The 20747-nt window shown below is 40.6% G+C and overlaps 1 protein-coding gene across 7 annotated transcripts in view; it reads right to left on the reverse strand.

The window, feature by feature from the left end:
• LOC132805723 (LIM domain and actin-binding protein 1-like) overlaps positions 1-20747 on the reverse strand; it is a 122618-nt gene that overhangs the window by 97307 nt on the left and 4564 nt on the right. Inside the window, exon 1 of one of the 7 annotated variants that reach the window (XM_060820937.1) lies at positions 17794-17841. The exons of the other annotated variants lie outside the window; for them this stretch is intronic. The gene's annotated coding sequence lies outside the window, so the exon portion shown is untranslated. Of the gene's footprint in view, positions 1-17793; positions 17842-20747 lie in introns of those variants that run through there. 7 annotated transcript variants of the gene reach the window in all.

Below are 20747 nucleotides of genomic sequence, written 5' to 3' on the forward strand. Positions count from 1 at the left end.
TACCAAAAATTGTTAAACTTGACCTATGAATGCAAATTTTAACAAAAAAGTTTTGTGACTTACCTATGAGAGACACTCAAACAATCAAGGTATTTTTCAATGAATAATATCAGTTACATCACACTGTAAACTTGTTATAAATTCTGTGCCTTACAATTGTGTACTCCACCTACCACCTGATGAAGGAGCAGCACTCTGATAGCTAGTGCTTCCAATTAAACCTGTTGGACTATAACCCAGGTTTGAGAGATTTTTAAACTTTGTACACCCCAGTACAACACCACAAGGAAGTATAAACTTGCTGTTTCTTACAGCTTCGACAAAGAATTGAGACACATACAACAATTTCATAATTTCAAGATGTTCCAGAGTACTTCACCATTCAGAAGTATTTTACAACAACACCCGAGATTTAAAATGAAGTTTTTTTTTAGAAAATCTGACAAGTGGAACATGCTTAGAAGTCTGCAGAAATTTTTCCAAAAATATATTGCATATGACAGCAAACAGCCAGTGTCTTCGGCTTGTGATCGTGACCAAAAAAAAACTCTTAACTTCTTGAATTCCATTCAATCAAATCACCGCTCAACTTCAAAACCCTTAAATGGAAAATACTCTTCAATCCCCTATCAATGCTCCTCCAATCTGCTCTTTTTTTCTCACGTGAGAGCATACAAGTCTCAACATAAAGCATCCACCTATCCAATTGAGAAGAGATGGAAAATGAGAGAACAGAAGTTATAACCCAATTCTCAAACAACTCTATAAAAGGGACTCAACCAAAAATGTGATACATATTTATTTTCAGGACTTTCACAACATTGGTATGGCAAGAATTTAATTCCCATCTCATCACAATGGATAATGACATCCAGTGTTCTGTGGTAATATTCCTATAATGGAGCCATCATTGATTAAGCCACACAAAGATAGATTGGTGGATACATTTGCCAAGCTACTAGGAAAACACTTTTTTGGATATACATCAGACTCTCAAAAATTCAACATACATACACGTCAAAAAAGATCAGATTAGAATCAATACAAATAGCATTGCAATACCCCAAAAAATGTGAAAATCGGAGAAATACAGTGCGGCATTGTTTGAATAATGCGTTACTTTGTGACTACATTTTATAGTTAAATAATCAGATGATGTTACCGGTAGCCAATCCACCTTCTCTGTTTGATAAGATTTCCTGCAACAAGTTAGTATTAAAGTTTTAATTTTTAAAAAAAATGGCAAAGCAATTAACTATTAAGTGAATCGAACATTTATTGTATAGATTTTATAGTTTTATTTTGGTATTCTAAACCTGTCCCCAGTTCTGAAAATTATTAACTCATTAAAATATCTATTACATCAAATCAGGACACGCAGAAGCTTAAGAAAACTATGAAGGTCAAGTAATGCATTGACCGAGGGGTCAGGAAATGGAGAGATATCAACAGTGATTGTTGTCTGTCACCGATACAGAACTCAGGTGTTCTGAAGATATGAACATTATTTCAAAACCAAGAGTATCCTGGAAAGTGGATTTTGGTTCAAGAATATGATTAGAAATTCAAATCATACCCAGCATGACTAGATCATACAAGCATTTCCAGACTGCATGAAGTAGATGACCAGTATTGAACTGCTTTTAGGGTCTCAATTTTACATATGCACAACAGAATAGGATCACCAGATTTCAGTTGGAGTCATGCTGAACTCAAATTGTTAACTTTATTTCTCTCTCCACAAATGCTCCCAGACCGGAGTTTCTTTAGCATTCTCTGTTTGTCACCAGGTTTCAGTTATCCAATAGAGTACAGCACTAACTACAAAGCATATTGAAATGTGTTTAATTGGACCCAACCTATCATTAGATATGAACAGTAAGAAACATGCACATATGAATATTGTATGGAGGAATGGAGACAGGGCAGTTTGAATTAAAATAGGAAGCAACCAGATCAAACAGAACACAAAACATGTAGTAATAAATCGAGGCACACTACTGAATTATACCTCAGCTTTAAAGAAAGCTTTTTGACAGACAGACTTCGATATAGAACGCACATAGAGAATGTCAATTTAATTCCTGTAGAGCTCTGAAATCTGCATTTAACTTACCATCTTTATAGAGTGCCCTGCAAAACCAAACAGTTATGCCACATAGAACGGATACTAAATCGATTGAAAAGCGATGCAGGTTTCATTTGGAAATACAGAAAACACAATAGAGCAGGAAATTTAACTTGAAAAAGCTAGTATTTCACAAAACATACTAAATTAGACAAATATTGGAGTGCACTAACTTATGATTTACAACATAACCTCTTAACCGCCAAAATATTCCTTAAAATTACCTGTGGTCAAGCATGTAGTCATTTCAAATGACTTCAAAAAAGCCCCTTTAAGTGGCTCAGTGCCCATTTGTTTAATAACATTCCGAAGTAGCACCTTGGGATATTTTACAATGTTTAAAAAGGTACCATATGAAAAGTGGTTTTTGGAATCTTATTTAATTGATTATTGGTTCAGATTACAGCACTTTCACCTCAAAAAACCAAGTCAGAAGGCAGGTGGTGGAAGTTGTTCTCTTTACCAACTGTTTGTCCTTCTTCCCTGGTCACATTCATGCCTGGGTCTCGCTGGAAAAGGAATACGCAGTGTCCATCAATACACTCCATGCCTTTAAAGAAAGGTGGCTACAGTGGGGGACACAGTGCCTTATTTCCCCCTCCAACTCCATTTTGATTTAGTACCTTCTTGTTCTCTATACCTCCCCCTCACCTTTGATGGTTTGCATTTCCCATAATGGTCTTTGCTCGTAAATATTGAATTGACTACATGGACGTTTTTACTAGTGGTGACAAATAAAAGCAAAAAAAAGTCAGTGATTTTAGTGATGGGGATGTGCTCAGTTGTGTAGGATAACCCTTGTGGGTAGAGAAAAAAGTCATGGGTTCAGGCTACATTAACTTCAGCAGGTGATCTTGGCCGAGGGCATGGTGTGTTGTTATGCCATGCTTCTGGAGAGATTTTTAACCAAGGTAGTGTCTGCCTTCTCAGGTGGACACAATAAAGATTAAGAACTATTCAAAAGGGAAACAAGGAAGGCCACAGCCAGCCAGCCTTCAGCACCAAAACAAAACTGGCCATCAAATTCATTTACCAAAGCTGAGCTGTTGGTATCTTGTTACTGGGACCTCACTGTGCATACTGATATTAAAGTGTTGGTTGCTGCTGTCGGATTTTCTTCAATCCAATGGTTTGCCACGTCTTCAGCTGCCTGGACCCCAAACTCAATGTCAACACTATCTCTATCTCCTCCTTTAGGATACCTTAAATTAAATATAAGCAACTTGCAGTCTCCTCTACACTGGGGAGAGGAGCACAGACTAGACAATAGAACACCCACATTCGGTTTGTAAAAATGACCCGGAGCTTCCAGTTGCCTGCCACTTCAACACACTACCCTGTTCCTCGGCCAACATCTTTCTCAGGCTTGTTGCAGTGCTCCAGCGAAGCTCAGCACAAGCTGGAAGAACACCACCTCATTGCCTGCTTCAGAACCTTGCAGCCTTCTGGACTCTCAGGTTCAATAACTTTAGGGCTTGAGCACCAACGGGTCTGTTTCCGTGCAGTGTGACTATGACCTTCTCCCACATCCTTACCCCAACTCCTACACTCAGCCTTGTCATCACATGGGTTGTTTTGTGGTAGCAGACCATTGCCAGATACTAATGGTCCCTGTTAGCAGCTGTTGATTTCCCCCAGGCTGACCTTTACCCATGGAGGAGAAAGTGAGGACTGCAGATGCTGGAGATTATTGTCAAGAATGTGGTGCTTGAAAAGCACAGCCAGTCAGACAGCATCCGAGGAGCTGGAGAATCGATGTTGCAGGCATAAGCCCTTCATCAGGAAGGGCTTTACATAAGCCTTTGTCTGCCCAACTGTTTTACACACTCTCTCTGGGCTCTATTGCCACCTATTGTCTACTCCTCCTCCTACCCCCACTATCTTCAGCATAAATACAAACCATTTCCCAGCTCATCAGTTCTGAAGATGATCATTGGACCAAAAAGTTAAGTCTGCTTTCTCTCCACAGATGCTGCCACACATGCTGAGTGTCTCTAGCCATTTCTGTTTTTGTTTACAATATGAAGTCTGTTCTTTCTACAGAAAGAAATTCTATAACAATTTGGGCCATTTACAGTAGCGTCATTTTTCATTGCAATAGAAATGCACACACAGGTAATATTTACATACAAGAAAGATTAATAAGTCTTAGGCTGCTAACAATCTCCCTTTTAAAGTACAGTTTTTTTAGAAAAAGGTCAAGTGGCATGTATGGAATGAGCACCCATGTGGCACATTGAGCTTGATCACAACACATCCAAATGCTGAAACACTTAATTCATTGACTCTTTGTCGAGTCACACAGCATGGAAATAGACCCTTCGGTCCAACTCCTCCGTGCTGACCAGATAGCCAAAATTAATCCAGTCACATTTGCCGGCACTTGGCCCATATCGCTCTCAACCCTTCCTATTCATATACCCATTCAGATGACTTTTCAATGCTGCAAATGTTCCAGCCTCCACCACTTCTTTTGGGTGCTCATTCCATACATGTACCACCCTCTGGATAATAAAAAAAAAGTTACCTCAGGTCCTTTTTAAAATCTTTCCCCTCTCATCTTAAAACTATGCCCTCCAGTTTTGGACTCCCATACCTGAGAAAAAGACATTGGATATTCACCCACTCAGCTCCAGGGGAGAAAAAAAACTCAGCCCATTCAGCCCCTCGCTCTTGCTCAAACTTGCCAATTGCAGCAACATCCCTGCAAATCTTTTCTGCACCCTCTCAAGTTTAACAGGATCTTTCCTATAGCAGGTAGAGCAAAGCTAAACATAGTATTCCACAAAAAAAAAGGGACTCTTTCCTCTTGCTCTCAAATATGCAGTCCAAATACCTTTAGCCCTGGTTATGGGCTGGGTGAGCCTGACGTCGGTGGTGGGCAAGTTGTTGGAGGGAATCCTGAGGGACAGGATGTATATATATTTGGAAAGGCAAGGACTGATTAGGGATAGTCAACATGGCTTTGTGTGTGGGAAATCATGTCTCACAAACTTGATTGAGTTTTTTGAAGTACCGAAAAGGATTGATGAGGGCAGAGCAGTAGACATGAACTATATGGACTTCAATAAGGCGTTCGGCAAGGTTCCCCATGGGAGACTGATTAGCAAGGTTAGATCTCATGGAATACAGGGAGAACTAGCCATTTGGATCCAGAACTAGCTCAAAAAGGTAGAAGACAGAGAGTAGTAGTGGAGGGTTGTTTTTTCAGACTGGAGGCCTATGACCAGTGGACAGCGATTGTACAAGGATTGGTGCTGGGTCCACTACTTTTCATCATTTATATAAATGATTTGGATGAGAGTATAGGAGGTATAGCTAGTAAGTTTGCAGATGACAGCAAAATTGGAGGTACAGTGGACAGCGAAGAGGGTTACCTCAGATTACAACAGGATCTGGACCAAATGGGCCAATCAGTTGAGAAGTGGCAGATGGAGTTTAATTCAGATAAATGCGACGTGCTGCATTTTGGGAAAGCAAATCTTAGCAGGACTTATACACTTAATGGTCAGGTCCTAGGGAGTGTTGCTGAACAAAGAGACCTTGGAGTGCAGGTTCATAGCTCCTTGAAAGTGGAGTCGCAGGTAGATAGGATAGTGAAGAAGGCATTTTGTATGCTTTCCTTTATTTGTCAGAATATTGAGTACAGGAGTTGGGAGGTCATGTTGCAGCTGTACAGGACATTGGTTAGGCCACTGTTGGAATATTGCATGCAATTCTGGTCTCCTTCCTATTGGAAGGACGATGTGAAACTTGAAAGGGTTCAGAAGAGATTTACAAGGATTTGCCAGGGTTGGAGAATTTGAGCTATAGGGAGGCTGGGGCTGTTTTCCCTGGGGCGTTGGAGGCAGAGGGGTGACCTTATAGAGGTTTATAAAATCATGAGAGGCATGGATAGGGTAAATAGACAAAAAGGTCTTTCTGTTGGGGTGAGGAGTCCAGAACTAGAAGGGATAGGTTTAGGGTGAGAGGGGAAAGATATAAAAGAGACCTAAGGGGCAACCTTTTCACACAGAGGGTGTTACGTGTATGGAATGAGCAGCCAGAGGATGTGGTGGAGGCTGGTACAATTGCAACATTTAAAAAGGCATTTGGATGGGTATATGAATAGGAAGGGTTTGGAGGGATATGGGCTGGCTGCTGGAGGTGGGATTAGATTGGAGTGGGATATCTGCTCGGCATGGACGAGTTAGACCTAAGGCTCTGTTTCAGTGCTGTACATCTATGACTCTGAAAAACATTACCATTTAACATGAACATTTAAACAAACAGAACAAATTGCACAATGTCAGACTTGTCATGAAAAGCTCCACCAAAAAAATGAGAGGAATGTCAGTACACTAGTAAGTGATAAGAACTTAAATGTTATCTCTCAACCAAGATTGCTGGTGTAGGTGGGGGCATGGGATCATGACAAGTAGTTCAGAGAAGACAAAACAGATTTACAAGTTAAACTGTGAATAAATGGTCTGAAAGGCAGAGGAAACATGAGCTAATAAAGAAAGTACTGTAGTGCATTTAGCAAGGCTAAATAGAATCTGAAGAATATCCTTTGTATTAAAATAGAAGACAGAGAAGGTGAGGGCACAAACACAGAACACTGGAGCAACTCAGCAGATCCGGCAGCAACTGAGTGCAAAATGGTGTTAACATATCAAGTCCAGTATGCCTCTTCTTCATAGAAGACCGACAAACAGGTCAAAAAGATAGGTCAGTGAGTGTATGATATTATAGCTCGGATCAAGATTCGGCTGAAATTTAGGCAGGATTGGCAGCCTAACATTCCTGCTTACATCCAGATGAGCTAAAGAAGGGGTGAAATACTGATCAAATAATCAATCATAGCAGTCAGAAAAGATGATATCTTGGATGGACCATCAAACGAGGCCATATGGTTCGAAGTAAAAGAAACAAAAAAAAGGGGGAAAACACACTGTTGGGTGTATATGGTATACCGCAGTCAATGAAAGATAGTGGATCAAATATGTAATCAAATTTTGAGAAGTATAAAAATAATAAGGCAGAAATAATAGGGGATTCTAACTCCTCAAATATTAAGTGGAATAATTTTATATGTGCAAGATAGGAGGGCACAAAATTCTTGAACTGCATCCAGAACTTTTTCCAGCCAGTATGTAAAAAGCCCAACAAGGGAAGGGGCAGTTCTGGACCTAATATTCAGAAATGAGCCTGAGCAGGTTGAATGTGTAGCAAGAGGGGATAATTTAAGAGACAGTGACCATCATTCCGTCAGATTTTGCATAATAATGGAAAAGGACAAGGATGGGTGAGGAATTCAAGTTCTGTATTTTGCTAAGGAAAATTTAGTTCAACCTGGATAAATGTGAAGTGATTCATTTTGAAAGGTTGAATTTGAATGCTGAATACAGGATTAAAAACAGGATTCTTGGCAGTGTGGAGGAACAATGGGATACTGGGATCCACGTACAGAGATCCCTCAAAGTTGCCATCCAAATTGATAGGGCTGTTAAGGTGGCATGTGATGTTTTGGCTTTTATTAAGAGAGATTGAGTTTAAGAGCAATGAGGTTTTGCTGCAGTTCTATAAAACCCTGGTTAGACCACACTTGGAATATTGCCTCCAGTTCTAGTTGCCTCATTATAGGAAGGAAATTGATGCTTTAGAGAGGGTGCAGAGGAGATTTACCAGGATGCTGCCTGGATTGGAGGGTATGTCTTATGAGGAGAGGTTGAGTGAGCTAGGGCTTTTTATACTGGAGAGAAGAAGAAGGAAGAGAGGAGAGATGAGAGAGTAGATAGGCAGAGACTTTTCCCCAGGGCAGAAATGATTGTCATGAGGGGTCATAATTTTAAGGTGATTGGAGGAAGGTATAGGGGAGATGCCAGAGGTAGGTTCTTTATGCAGAGAGTGGTGGATGTGTGGAATGCACTGCCAGCAGTGGTGGCAGTAGAGTCAGAGACAGTAGGGACAGTTAAGCGACTGCTGGACAAGCACATGGACGGCAGTAAATTGAGATAAATGCTCGGCACAACATCGTGGGCTGAAGGGCCTGTACTTTACTATATTGTTCTATGATCATTGACTCCAAAGTGCTTCCCCATTTACCTGCCCTGCCTTATTTCCCAAGAGAAGGTCAACTTTTGCGCATACATCTGTATTAAAAGATTAGTTGGGAATCGCTCTGGATATTAAATGTAAATATTACAAGGGTTAAGCCACACTGTTTGGGGGGGGGGGGGGGGGGGGGGGGGGGAGCAATCATGAAAGAATGTAGATGACTATCCATTGTTAATTTACACTTCATCTCGACAGCCATTTGTTCTTAACGTGACAATAGCAGGAGAGTAAACTAGCATTTAATCTCTTCCATCCAGAAATGCTTTCTGACCAGAGGTATGTCACACCTGCAGTGTCTTGGGGAAATCACTGAGTCAGGACATCTGCATAATGATTCCCCAGGATTAGGGCATTAACATTTGCATTATCTCAGAGGATGATCTCATCCTACCATTGTACCTGGGGTAACATGTGACTGTGAGGGTTGTCTTGAGTGCCATGTGACTGTGGAGAGCTGCCAGAGCATCTGTAGGCATGGCCAACTGACCTGCTTAAAAGGGAATGTGTTTTCTTTGTTCAGGGCCTCACTTTGACTCAACTTGCATGGCTGCAAGGGGGTCACCTAGTTTGTACAAGCTTTAATAAACTTTAACTGTTTGTAGAAGTTGCTGTGTGTGAAAAAAAAACCCAACATCTCCATCTTCATTTCAAGAATAAGGAGTCACATCTTTCTATCACTTAGATTTCCCCCATAAGGGGACTCAATATTTACCCTGTTGAGGAACCTCAAAATCTTATGTTTCGATCAGATCAATTCTAAATACTGAAAAAGGAGTATAGGTCCAACCTGCTCAATCTTTCCTTCAGAAGACAACTCCTTCAACACAGGAGTCAACCAAGTGAACCTTCTCGGAATTGATTCCAGTGCATTTACAACCACTCAGAAATAAAGAGACTAAACCAGTGCATAGTACTCTAGGTATGGTCACATTAACTCCTGGCACAGTGGTCACAAAACTTCCCTACTTTGAAACAATTTAATAGGACATCAGTATTAAAATGAACACTACATTATCAGACAATGCTAGCCAAAGGTAAGAGGATATAGATTTTTCTATGAATGATCTGATTCTGGTAATTCAATAAGCAGCTAGTGGAAATAAATACTATGCTTTAATCCTCCCAGTCAGCTTGGACTTCCTACAGTGGAGCCAGCTGGGTAAGATCACAACATATGAAAATGCTGAAAATTGGGCTATATAGAGTCGATACATTCTAACAGGACTGAAAAGTGGTACTGAAATCCAGGAGAGGTTTAAAAGCTGGTTGCAAACGTGTGTGTAATTTTGGAAGAAAAACAAACAGTAACGCAATTTTGATGCAAGTCACAGTACACTAGTCTTAAAAAAAACTGAAGTGAATAACAAACCCTGGTTATTTCTTTAAAAAAATATTTTGCCTCAATTTCTAATATGAGATCACTTCAGTAAGAAGCAAATGTGCAGTCTTCCAGTAATGATAAACACTACGAATCAGTAGTGTGTGGCAAGATTAGAAAATGATTGGTGCTGCTGCTATACTTGCACACAATTAAAAAGAAAGTTAATTACCAGCCAAGAGTCAGAATCATGACTTTCCAGGATCTGAGCGTGATCAACAGAGTGGACTGTGCAAAAGACTATTGGCCATTCCACCCCAACCAAACCCCACTTAGTTGTGGGTAAGGCAAGCTTGTACAGTACATGAATTTCCCCAGAGTTTCAATCAAATATTGTTTTGAATCATTCTTGATGAAATTGAAACCTTGAAGTGTTGTGCTGGCAAACAAATCTCCATGGTCTGGTTATTTAAATTGTCACTTCCGTAAAGAAAACAAGTTAAGAGACAGGACTTGTAGGGAAACAATTCCACGTTTTAAAAAAAAACTCTTAAGAGCCAAATTCATTTAAGCGGTGTATCTTTCAGGAGACAGTACTTAAAAATTTTAAGTAAACCCGTTAGACAAAAATCTAGTATCATGGGACTTCTGACTTTGTCCACCCAAGCCCAAAACCCGCATCTCCACATCATAAATGTGGATGCTTTTCTTGGTGACAGATTTTCAGAAAGAGGGCATTTTTGTTTAAGGGGGAAAAAAAAAGCAAAAATTTGGCCAAGTCTAGACACTCAGTCTCACTCAATGGGAACAGAGTGGCTCCGAACAGCCAGGGAATTCCTAGAGGCATGGCACTCATCCACAGATTTAATCAACAAGCACATCAACCTGGACCCAATATACCGGCCACTGCAGCGGACAGCTGGAACTGACAACCGGAAGCGGCAGGTACAAATCACTATAAATGCTGGAGGAAAGAGCACAGAAGCACTTCACAGGAGGCTCCCAAGCACTGAGGATGTCACCTAGACAGGGGACCAAGCGTCTGCAACACAAATTCCCAGTTCGGCAAACAGAACCACAACAATGAGCACCCGAGCTACAAATCTCCTCCCAAACTTTGAGGACAAGGACAATTTCCAGCGAATGTCTTTGGATAAGCCAAAAAAAAAGTTTCACTCTCCTGATAATAATTCCATCTAGTTGCATGGTGCACATCATATTTCATTTGATCTGCACACAAATTACCTCATCTGACAAGATGCCAGAATGATATCTTGTTTCAGAGAGATGCTTTTTACACTCAGAATTTGTCAATGCATATTATAACGCACAGCTGAAAATGTGCAAAAATTTGTACCATCCAAAAATAGTTACATACATGTCTGTGGAGGTGTAAACCCCAATTATGAAAGTCCCTACCAAATCATTAATCATTCCATCCGTGAAACAGACCACTTTGAAATCTAAACCAAAAGCACAAACGGATCTGGGATCAAAAGGACATGACATGCTTCTTTAATTAGACAAAAGTAAATCAAAATTCATGGCAACACCCCAGTTACATTAAAACCCTCAGATCCCCAAATTTTCTATCTGGCATTTGGGTTTAATTACAAAAACGCTGTGTCTCCAAGTACAGTTATCATGTAGAAGGGCATAAAACTGATTGCACAAATAACTTAGATACAAAACCTGTCTGCAAATACATTTCAATCATTGTCTGCCAACAATTTTTAAAAAGCCACAATTCTGCAGCTGGCACCATTCTCAATAGTTTCAGTCCACACCCAGTTACAGACCCAAATTAAAAAATTCCCTCCACGTAAAGGAAAGAACAAAAATAACGAAAGCCTTCTGCTCCAAGCTATTGCAAACAAAGTATTCAATTCCCCACCCCTCCATTGTTAAAATCTGCACAAGACAGTTTTAAAAACTTATTTTTGTCTAAGTTCACAAAATCAGAAATCAAGTTTCGTGGCTCTCCCCACCCCCAAACCCTTGAATACACAGATCCTTGCTAGGGTACAGTTCCACATCAAAACAAAACTTGTCTTCTAGTACTTCACTATTTATAAAATGCAAGCCCGGGCAAATGAATGGCAGTAAGCGAATCAGACAGGAGAAAGCAGAATTAATTTCTCATCTCAATAACTACATCCCTTAAAGGATCAGTGCAACACCAACTGGTATGTGGGTGGTGTATTTGAACAAAGTCAGAATCACAGGAGCACAAAAGACAAAAAAAAGCCAAAAGAGGTGGCATTTTGGACAGATGACTAAGAGCTTAACTAAACAAACCGGTTTCAAGAAACACCCAAAAGTATTTCTCTTTTTATGAAAGGAATTCTAAATGGGGAATGGCTTCAGAAATCTGAAGCTCAAAAAGGGACTCAAGTTTAGTTCAGAATTCTCTTAAGATTAACATACAGATTCAGTTGGCCTTAGGAAGGCAAGCACAATGTTAGCATTCATTTCAAGAGGACTGTATAAGGCTCTGGTCAGACTGTATTTGCAAGATTGTGAGCAATTTTGGGTTCTATGTCCTAAGGAAGGACACACTAGTTTTGGGAGGGGGTGCAAAAGAGATTTCTAAGACACGGGCATGAAGGGCATGTCAGAAGGGGCAAAGTGGAGGACTCTGGGTGTGTATGCGATGGCACTTTAGAAGAATGAGGGGGTTAACAAAAACTTACAGGATACTGAGAGACCTGGACAGAGTGGACGTGGAGAAGAGGTTTCTACCAGTAGGAGAGACCAGGACTGAGGAGCACAGCTTTAGGAGTGTAGGATGATTCTTTAGGGAGAAATTCCTTTAGCCATAGTGTGGTCAATCTGTGGAGCTCATTGCCTCCACAGCCCTCTGTGTGGCAAAGTCATTAAAACAAAAATAGATAGGTTCTTGATTAGCAAGAGGATCGAGGGTTACAGGGAGTAGGCAGGAGAACGGGGTTGAGAAACATACCAGCCATGAACAAATGGCCTCTTATATGAAGTCATGCAAGAACAATAAGTAGAACAAGCTCACTGCCTTTCACTGGGAACCCCCAGCCAACCAAAGCATTTTACAGCTGTCAAAGCAGGGATCAACTCAGCAAAACTGAACCCATGCTGTTGGCTTACTCTACATTGCAAACTTACCATCCAGCCAACTGAGCAAACCAGCTGATGTAACCATGAAGGTGCTGTTTTCTCAACTCTGCCTTGAGGAGTGGTGACCCTCAGGTTAAACTCACCCACCAGTTGTCTCTCACTCTCTAATGAGCGAGCAACCCTATGGTCATTTAAGATTATGGCAACTTTACTCACAACTCAGCAGACTGGAAGGTGAACCAGAGACCTTCTGATCAAAACAGCAGAAGGGAGCAGTGAGAGAGCATCTTTGCACAGCATAATATACTGTAATAATGCAAGAGAAGTTTTGTGCATTATCAAACCAAGTTATGGGATGCTAAAACAGCCTTTACTTTCTTTATTCAGGTTTTGCCTTGTTGTAACATTTGTGCAACAATTTTGTTGTGCAAATATTACAATCAGTACCATTTTACAAATTCATAATCAAGACATAGCATAGTGAAGGCATTTAGTATGCTTTCCTTTATTGGTCAGAACATTGAGTGGAGTCGAGGGGTTATGCTGTGGCTATACAGGACACCGTTTAGGCCACTTTTGGAATATTGCATGCAATTCCGGTCTCCCTGCTACAGGGAGCATGTTGTGAAACAGGAGAAGGGTTCAGAAAAGATTTACAAAGGAAGTTGCCAGGGTTGGAGGGTTTAAGCTATTGGGAGAGGTTGAACAGGCTGGGGCTGTTTTTCCTGGAGCTTCGGAGGCTGAGGGGTGACCTTATAGAGGTTTACAAAATTATGAGGGGCATGGATAGGATAAATAAACAAAGCCTTTTCCCTGGGGTGGGGGAGGCCAGAACTAGAAGGAATAGGTTTAGGGCTAGAGGGGCAAGATATAAAAAGGGACCTCGGGGGCAACTTTTTCCACACAGAGGGTGGTTGGTGTATGGAATGAGCTGCCACAGGAAGTGGAGGAGGCTGGTACAATTACAGCATTTAAAAGGCATCTAGATGGGTATATGAATACGAAGGGTTTGGAGGGATATGGGCCAAGAGGGGCTAGATTAGGTTAGGATATCTGGTCGGCATGGACGAGTTGGACTGAAGGGTCTGTTTCCATGCTGTACAATTTGTTTGAACAATGAAGGTTGATGGCAGGAGATTGGTTGGGAGGAATTTCATTAAATTCAAGCTGATAAAAGAGAGAGAATGCAAAGTTCACTTGCAATAAACAGCCCTAGAGAAGACGTGTACCGCAAGTTATGGAGGAGGTTGTTGGCTTGCTCGCTGAGCTGCTAAGTTGTTTGCACTCATTTCATCACCATACACTAGTTAACATCATCAGGGCACCTCGAGTGAAGCGTTAGGGTTCTGTCCTGGTTGGTGTGTGTCCCGGTACATGCACGGGAATTCCTGGAGGCCTGGTACTCAACACAGAACCCCATTAACAAACATGTAGAGAGTTAGACGAGAAAGTGAGGACTTTCCTCATTCCTGAAGAAGGGCTCATGCCCGAAACGTCGATTCTCCTATTCCTCAGATGCTTCCTGACCTGCTGCGCTTTTCCAGCAACACATTTTCAGCTCATGTAGAGTTAGACGCCATATACCAACCACTGATAAACAACAAAACCAGAAATGATACCATCTCAGCAAACCAGATTACATAAACAGCAAGCAGGACAGGACACCAGCGCTTCACTGGAGGCTCACTGATGTTACCTAATACAGTGATGAAACATCTGCAAATAAAACTTGACAGCTCAGGAAACCAAAAAGAGATAGTTAAAGAACTTGTTTTTTCTAATGTTCTTTTTGTTCAAAGCAAGAAAAAGGTTGACTGAACAACTTTTAGAATGCCTTTAACTTAGTAAAACATTCCAAAATGCAAGTAACCAGAATGGCAAGAAAAGGCAAGGTTGAAGAAGGGGAGTTAAAAAGCATGGTACTGGGAAAAATAAAAAGCACAGCAGGTCAGGCAGCATTCAAGGAGTAGGAGAGTCGACGTTTCAGGTCAGAAATGTCTGATGTAGAGCTTATGCCCAAAACGTCGATTCTCCTGCTCCTCAGATGCTGCCTGACCTGCTGTGCTTTTCCAGCACCATACTTTTCAACTGACTCTCCAGCATCTGCAGTCCTTACTTTCTCCCAAGATTGAAGAAGTAGGTTTTTGAAGGAAGAAGGTATATGACAAGTCTTTTCATTAAAATTAAAATTTCCCAGAACACCTGGAAGCATTTGTTTTCTTTCCCAGCCCTTGCTAATCCACCATGCACTGCTCCCTCCTAAAAGAGATTTCCATGCTGCAAAGAAGGTGCATCATTCTTCACATTTCAGACTCAGAACCAGAGCCTATTTTCAGACAGACATTGTCCAAACTTACTTTTACAGAGAGAGAGAGAGAGAGAGAGAGAGAGAGAGAGAGAGAGAGAGAGAGAGAGAGAGAGAGAGAGAGAGAGTGTGTGTGTGTGTGTGTGTGAGTGAGTGAGTGAGTGAGAGAGAAAACTGTAGTAGTTATGGGAACATTTATAATTTTGCCTTCACTAACCCAAATCTTTTATTGAGGCAGTGTGTGCCAGTTGAAATATATTAACTCAGCAGGAGCTGGAGATCAAATATAGGACTTCCCTGGTGAGATGGGTCACCTACTCCTGGTGATAAACCACAGATAACCTTAGATAGTTAAAATTCTTAAATATCGGAGCTGAGGAAAGATTAAAAGAATGATCTATGGAAGAGGAAAATTGACAGGGACCTAGTTTAAAATAAAGCAAAGCAATGGGAGAACATTCACAAAATGGATCTGGGGAACAAAATTCCAAGCTAAGAAGCTAAAACCTTGGAAGTTAGCAATAAGAAATTAAGTCGGGTAGATTTTGCTTTCAAAAAGAGCACAATTGTTAGAATAGAAAAGGTAATCAAAATCAGACAATACTGAAGGAGCCAAAGGCAATCAAATGCATTTTTGTAGAACAAGGCAGCAGGACTGATACTTCAAAAAAAAAGTGGCAGGAATTTTCTTGTCTTTCAAGAATATGATAATAGAACATCATATCAACATAAATACATGCACAGAAAAGAAAATGTGGAAGGATTCTGATTTTTCTATCCATTTCATCTGACTGTTCAGGAATTGTATCATCTGTTGTCTTCTTCCATCCATTTTCTTCCTTGCTTTTGAGAAGTAGCGGATGCTCATGTCAACTGCCATATGTGCCATCTCATTGAACAATTTAAAAAGAAGGTTAAGGCAGAATGTAAAAGGAATAGCATTGTGCATTAAATATGCTGTTTGGTGGTGATGGGGATGGAGTGGAAAAAAAAAGGAGGTTTAAAGAAAGAGATCACGAGCAGACTTAAGTGGTCTATACTTTCTTGGTCTTTCACAATATTATAGTGTGCTATCCAAGCAATATGCCACATTTACAGAATGACTAAAAGATACATTCCTTGAATAAACTTACCACTTCTATTAAAATGGCAAGTTAAACATTTCAAAACTATTATTGTACTTACATTTAAGCACCAACTCTAATTTCTGGATAAAAGATCTTATACAAAATACTTAACCCACACTGTAACAGACTGAATTTAATGTTGGCTCAGACTACAAACATCTTAAAACAAATATTATTGCACAGTATTTAAATTCCAGGTTGTAAAAAAATTTGTAAAAACAAGTTAGGAATGCACAAAAAATGAAGTCAGCTCTTAGGCAACATATGATCTTAGCTGCTCTGATAATAAATTACATCACCATTGTTTCCACCATGGGGACTTAAAAAGATAGAAAAAAAGGTTTTGCTCCTCAAATTGTGACCTTCCATCTGAAAGCACGTTATCTCCCCTACACTTCACTTAACATAGACCAACTCGAAGTCTCAATATTGAAGCTGTTCATACTAAGGCATTCCTCAAAACACAAATGACAACTCCATTTTGAAGTATGCTTGCTATCTCTTGTTAAGTTGAAATTTTGCAACCAACAATAATCCCACCTCAACACAGTTTAAGAGCTCAACCTTTGCAGTTCCAATGGATTTTGCAAGATGCTAAATTTGACTCTTGCAGTATCTTAGCACAACACACATCCTACCAAATCTATTTTACGAACGGGGAGTTTAAGATTATAGCTACAAGGTCGATTTAGAGAAGCTGGGATTGGTCTCCCTAGAGCAAAAAGGATGTTCAGGAGACATCGGAGGCAGGTGTACAAGATTAGAACAGGTGCCTGTACCTTGGCCCTCTTGTAGCAAGTCTCTGCCCTGGACTAGGGATGCCCAGGGTCAAGTCTCATCTCCTCCAGGAGGTGCATAATATCTCTGAACAGGTTGATTAGAAAAATTAGGTTAATAATTAAAAAAAAATTCACAAGAGTGTGCCCCATTAGTGCAGTGGTAGTGTCCCACCTGTTCCGGGGGGGGGGAAGAAATGGACAAAGAAAGCTGTTCCCATTAGCTGATGGTACAGAAAACACAAGAATTCAAACGGTCCTAACTTTTTTTGAAAAGCAACATACAATGGGTGATAATAACTTGGAACTCTGTCTATTCGACTGAGAAAAACTGGAAAAGACCAGTGATTTTCAAAAGGGTACTAGATTTGTTTTGATGGAAATAAGCATACTAGAATATTGGGATTAGATTAGATTACTGTAGTATGGAAACAGGCCCTTCGGCCCAACATGTCCACACCGACCCGCTGAAGTGCAACCCACCCAGACCCATTCCCCTGCATTTACCCCTTCACCTAATACTACGGGCAATTTATCATGGCCAATTCACCTAACCTGCACATTTTTTGGACTGTGGGAGGAAACCGGAGCACCTGGGAGGAAACCCACACAGACACGGGGAGAATGACTGTGTGGAGTTTGTACAGTCGCCTGAGGCGGGAATTGAAGCCAGGTCTCTGGTGCCGAGGCAGCAGTGTTAACCACTGTGCCACCGTGCCGCCCATGAAACAAGGATAAAACAAGGAAATTGGAATGATTAGATTATAAGACAGTAGATGATATTTAGTCTCCTTTGGTGGTGTAATGACTGCAAGGTGGTCAATCTTTTCATACAAATTGAAATTATGGAGCTGCAATTTATTCAATTTCCCTTCGAATGTAATTTACTCTAGGTTTCCTGCAGGATGTTTGTCAACTATTTGGTTTTTGATACCAAAACTCAAGTTTACTTTAAATTTCAATTCTGCAATATCTTTCCACGATTGTGATTCCAAGAGGAAAATCATGAGCTTCAGTAACCAGCAGCACATCCCAGTCAATGGCAGAGACAAAGTGGCTATAAAAAGGGAAAAAAAAGGATTTCAGTTTCACAAGAACTATTACGAGGATTGTGTAACAGTTAGCCATATGTGCATCCATTGGTTTAAATTCCACCCCACCTCCAATGTTCTGACTATGCAGGTTTATTATTTCCTTGCAGTTCAGGATATTTGCCAAGCTTCAAGAATAGCTCAGCGGACTTAAAACGTGATCGCTATGTGCCCTTTTTCAACATTCTGCCAGATTTTCAACCGATTTAAATTGTTGCACAGCTGAGAGCAAACAGAATATTTCACAGTGACATTGTCGAAGAAGTGCCTTTGGTCTTGTGCTGATAATGTTATTCACCTATACCAAAGCCAGCTTTTAAAAATGGACCTTTGCAACAGACTTCTTGACCAGCCAATTGAGGTGAACTAGAAGCGGTTATTCATAGAAAAGAATTGCATGATGAACACAAATTCCCAGACCACCCTGCATGCCCTAATCATAAATTATTTCATGCAATACAACACTGGGATATGCAATCAATTGTTTGAATTATTCACTTACCAAAAAAAAAAGGCCCAGGTTTGCTGAACTATTGAAGTAAATAGCATTTTATTACATGATAGACCTCCTGGGGAAGCTTTACAGTCTACCTAAAAACTTGCCTTTAAATGCACTGTTGTATCAATTGGATTGAAATAGATACCAAAAAATAAACACTTTAAATTTACTAATTGCACAACGAAATTTCCAGTTTTGCACACCATTTATCAAATTGCTATCAGTAATAATGTCCCAAAACATCCTACAGCAAGATTATAACCAGAAGCAGAGTTCGTTTGGGAAACATGACCTCTTGGTCACGAAGGGGTGAAGACATGTACCTTGAGGGTGTAGGTTTGCTCGCCAGACGTTTCATTACCTGGCTAGGTAACATCAGTGGCGACCTCCAAGTGAAGCGAAGTTGTTATCTCTTGCTTTCTATTTTTTGGCAGTACCTGTTTTCTTAAACATTCACGTAGGAAGTACAGTTGTTCATGGGTGGACACCCGCGAACAACTTTACTTCCTACATGAACGTTTAAGAAAACAGGTACTGCCAAAAAATAGAAAGCAAGAGATAACAACTTCGCTTCACTTGGAGGTCGCCACTGATGATGTTACCGAGCCAGCTAATGAAACGTCTGGATATCAAACCTACAGCTCAGCGAGCAAACCTACACCCTAAAAACCTCAACCTGAGCTACAAACTTTCACAAACCTTGCGACATGTACCTTGGTTGAAAGTGGGTTAGGCATAGTTTTGTTACCAAGCAGTAATAGAACAGTCAATAATTCCATCCGTAGCTCTGGACCAATGGCCCATTCCTCTCTCCAGCTGTCTCACTGGTGTAGAAAAGGGATACTGAGCACATATCAAAGCTGAACAGGAAGTCACTCTGAAGCTAATTACCAATGTGCCATTACCCAGAAGGCACAGCAACGGATTACTCAGCAAAGGAGAAGATGGGTAAGAAGGTGAGGGAGAAACAGACAGATACCGAAGTGCCCTTTAATAAAGTAACCATGATGCAGTATTCGCCCTTTGAACCCTCAGTTCCCTCCTACAATCTTATATATTGTAACATTAAGTGATTCAGAAAGAATACAGTCACAGGTTTTCTGGGTGCTGACCATCATTGAAAAATTCTGAACACACAGCATTTGAAACTTAAAAGAACCCACATCAAACATTACAATCCCTGTAAACCAAATGACTCCCATAAAAATTAAAATACAAGCTTTCACTTTTTGTAACTTTTACCTGACATGAGTTAGAACCAAGTAAAATCAAAAATAACACAACGAATACTTAAAAAGGCAAGTGTCAATTTAAGTAGTTGATGCAAAGATACATTTTGCACAAGCATTTGCATGACTTCCCAAACATGTGATGTGATATTTCATAGCTACACCATTCTTCATTTACTTAAGGTGGGTCAGGAGTCCTATCCAATAGTTTGTGCCTCAATTTCATGGCTACGGTCATTATTAGCAAGGCATACTTCTACAAATCTTTTCACCCTCTGGTCACAACAGTACAGATAGTTTCCAGAGACCGACTAATAACATTCCAGTCCCACAATTGGGCCATTTCAGAGGTAAGGTTTCAGCTCTTTCACACATCTGTGCGAGTTGCAGTATTCTTTTTTTTAAAAAAAAGGATTCAGTTGTTAGCTTGCTCGTGGAGTTCTCCAATTTCAAATAACCTCCCTTCCCATCCTCTCTCTATATCCCTCACCCCCCACCAACCCTCATTCCTCCCATTGACCAACCAGGTCATACCCTCTACCTCTCTACACCTATCCCCATTTCACCACCCTTCCCCAAGCACCCCCTTTAACTACAGCTCCTACTACACCATCCCCAGTCCTAAAAAGGAGGAACAGTTATACCTGAAATATTGACTTCACCTCCTGATGCTGCTTGGCTTGCTGTGTTCTTCCAGCCTCCTGCCTGTCTACTTACAAATCACTTGTCATAAAAGTTTCAACTATCAACAATCATTTTGCTGGAATTTTGCATGGAGTCTGTGTTACCCTTTCTATATCTGCATCAGTAATCGGTCTCTAGCTCATCTACGTCTGCCAACCACTCAGCTTCAGTTCTTAAACTTCCTACATGAGTTGGTACTACTTCCAGGTAAAGAATCACCTGGCCACACTGGCTATGCAAGAAAACCACAGTTGTTGCAAACACTTAAATGTCCTTTACAAACAAAGGATTCTTAAAAGAAAAATGGGTAAATTCACAGACATCTTAAATAAACTCCAAAATTTCCTTCATTGCACTGCATCTGGGTCAAAGTTGCCAAAGTAATCAGGCACTATGTATGT

The sequence above is a fragment of the Hemiscyllium ocellatum genome, chromosome X, assembly GCF_020745735.1.
Source record: "Hemiscyllium ocellatum isolate sHemOce1 chromosome X, sHemOce1.pat.X.cur, whole genome shotgun sequence".
Classification (NCBI taxonomy): Eukaryota; Metazoa; Chordata; class Chondrichthyes; order Orectolobiformes; family Hemiscylliidae; genus Hemiscyllium; species Hemiscyllium ocellatum.